The 3,203-nt window shown below is 32.2% G+C and overlaps 1 long non-coding RNA gene across 1 annotated transcript; it reads left to right on the top strand.

The window, feature by feature from the left end:
• The first annotated feature begins 311 nt into the window (after positions 1-311).
• Positions 312-1,592, top strand: LOC148587331 (uncharacterized). Its single transcript, XR_015911509.1, has 3 exons — positions 312-421; positions 1,334-1,416; positions 1,517-1,592. It is a non-coding gene; the product is annotated as an uncharacterized LOC148587331 (long non-coding RNA).
• The last annotated feature ends 1,611 nt before the right edge of the window (positions 1,593-3,203 follow it).

The following is a 3,203-nucleotide window of genomic DNA, read 5'->3' as shown; positions in this document are numbered from 1 at the left end:
CCCGATCGATGGGCGTTTGTGGTCCGATTGAGCTGAAATTTTGCAGGGACGTTCATAACACATGAATCTACATTATGAACGGTGGAGATTGGATTCTGAGCATTCTATATCAGTGTTTGAGCTCGTGAACAGTAGCCTCTGCATTTTGGAACTGAATTAAGCCAACACAAGAACTAACACTATCAAGGAGGATTGAACGTTGACAAGTGGGACAAAGCACAGATTGGCCCCTACACGGGAATTGGTATCCAAACGTTTGGTTTTCTTTAATTTTGGTTTCTTGTCTTCTTTTTCAGCTTTTCTTTTTTTTTTTTACCGAAAAAAAGATGGGATGGTTTTTGTACTTGTTGATAATGCTGTAGATGCCAAATGAAAGAGGATGACTTACACTACTGGGTTCTTTGGGCTTGAGCCTTGCTTGGTAAGCTTCTATTTCCTATTATTAACTGCTACTAGTACTTAAAATTTTTTGTACTTGTATCTCATTTTTTTATGTAAATATGTGGTTGGGTTTCTAGTATTTGTTTTGATAGATGTACTGCTATGATTTATTGGGTTACGCTGGAAAACTACATCTGCTAGTTGGAAGATAATTATTGTCCAATTTTTCATTGTATAATATATTATAGATGGCCATTCAAAATGTTCATGGGGTTACTCATTAGAAAAGAGTTATTCTTGAGTGTGCCTCTAAAAAGATAGTAGTGAGTGATATGTCTTCTGGCGCTTCGATTGTTAATATTCAAAAGTTTTACATAAGTGCATCGAATGATGATATTGCAAGTATAAAGTTGTCCTTGCAATTGCCTAGGAGATTACTAATGAGCTAAGCCATTGCATAGGCCAAAGTTATTTTGATGACATTGAACATCATTGGACATTTTCCATTGGCTTTTCCATATGCTCCAAAAGCCTTTATACAGAGCTCTTAATTTGTTTTTTTAGAACCATTTGTTTGATAACAAACATTTTCTCTAGAAATAAAGAGCAAAATTAATTGTTTACTTTTTGGCCTGCTTTCCTCTTAAGCAGAACATTTCTGTTTGTGACAAGTTATTACTTAAGTTAGTTCCATTAATTTACTTATTTTCTGTTTTTTTTAAACCTTTTCCGCTTAGAACTCAAGAGTGTTTGTTTAATAGTTTTGTCTTAAGTGGTCTTACTGTGATTTTCTGTGAGGTGTATGAGCAATAAACCCATTAATAGTTGTATGAAATGTCATACATACGAAATTTATATATTTTTTTAGTTGGGACTTTGGTTGCTTTAATTTGAATCTAGATCTTTCTTTGATTTTTCCTCCCACCTTACATATAGTGTATTGCTTTCACAGGAAAATATATATAGAGATATATTTACAAAAGAAGACCAATCAAGCTAATATAATGGGCTGAATGCTGATTGCAGCATTTGCAGGTTTTCTATTTGTTTACCTCTGTCTCTGTCTCTCTCCTATGGTTCTCTACTATCTTTCAAAGTAACAAATTCCAAATCTTAAAAGCATTTATACTTGCAGCTATGATTCGGAACTGAGGAGATATATAGCAAGGAAACCTACTAGAAAATGTGCCATCTTTGCTGAAACTTTGGGGGTTATGTTTTTTGGTGCTACTCCTGACTCAATATGGTATGAAATAGAGGTTGTTGAAGACCTGCGGTTTTCGGAGTTAATTGTTAATTAGATTGTTTGATGTGTTTAATTTAAACTAGTTCAAATATTTGATGTAGTTAGTACTTTCAGTTGGTTATTACAATTTGGTGATTTACTTGATTGTTTATGTATATCTGTAGCTTTTCTTGGTACTGAAACTAAGATAATGGGGCATGCATCTATTCACCACTCTCTCTCTTTCTCTCTCTCTCTCTCTCTTTTGGTTGATTTGTTGAGATTATGAATTCTTATCAGATTCCAAATTGTTGACATTACTCTGATTTATCCATCCATGATCAAGTACATATATTTTCATGTGATTGTTATTATTATTTTTTTTCTTTTTTAATTTTTACAGTACTTAGGTTGATGCCTTACCAAAATTATGGAGAACATTTAGTTGATTTCAGTTTCCATTTAACGACTGATAATTGATGTAGTGGAATTATCATATACAGTTGTAATTCCACTTTATTTAACATGTTGGTTATAGAGGCACTGTTAATATTGAACTTCTTTGAATGAAAATAAAACTTTATTTTCAATGATTGAGACTATCTCTGCTGGGTGTTAATTCAATCCTTTTTACATTGCTATTTGAGCAAGGACTCTAGCTTTGAGCTCAGGGTTCCATGATCTTTTCTTCTGTTTGTGAAATTGCTAATTTCTTGTAATGCTGTATGATATCTTTCTTCAGAAAATGAGAGTTGTGCTACCAATATTAACATAAGGGCCCTTACAGGGCAAAGTAGCAGAAGAATGTTGAAGCATGAAGCCAAACATTTTTCCTAATTGCATTTGATCAGAGAGCTACAGATCACTTTTGAAGCCAAACAGTGTTCCCAATTGATCAACTTAAAGATAATTAGAGATTTTTCTTTTATTTGGAATTGATTTGTTTATGAATAGAAAACTCATTTGTCTCAAAAAGGGTAAACATAATTGGTTTGTTGATGAATGGAATGGCTATTTCCTTAATTTTCTGTAGTGGTCATTCTTAGCCCTCTGTGACAAATATAATTTCTCGCAACTATGAAAAATAAATAATAGCAAGTATATGTCAGTAGATGATTATTTTGAAGGTGGAAAATATCTTATTGGTACTAAATAATATTAATTCGAAAAATAAATAATAAGATACTCACAATGCAAGAAATTAAAATTAAAGCAAGGAAATATCTCATAATGCTATAGAATCATGTAAGAGCGTTGTCCTTAAATGTTGATTTTTTGTCCCGTGAAGTATTCAACTCGGTACGATTGGGTCTGTTGACACTTAACCTTTAAGAATTAGATTATAGTGACTACCTTAATTAAGGATGCACTTCAAAGTACGAAGGTCAAATAAACAACCATTTAGTTTAATTACAAGATTCAATGTAATAAAATGAAAAATGAGCACTGAATTGCTCTATATTTCTCTCTTTAAGTAACAAAGTGAAATACTAGAACCAATAATGAGTTATGAATGACGAAGTTGAAAACTCAAAAAATGAGTATGAAACTTTTTGATAACCTTTTTGTCTAAACTTGATGGTCTTTATTTATAAAC

Source organism: Corylus avellana, chromosome 2 (genome assembly GCF_965113065.1).
Source record: "Corylus avellana chromosome 2, dhCorAvel1.hap1.2, whole genome shotgun sequence".
Taxonomy (NCBI): Eukaryota; Viridiplantae; Streptophyta; class Magnoliopsida; order Fagales; family Betulaceae; genus Corylus; species Corylus avellana.
This window is presented reverse-complemented; position numbering and strand designations above follow the sequence as displayed.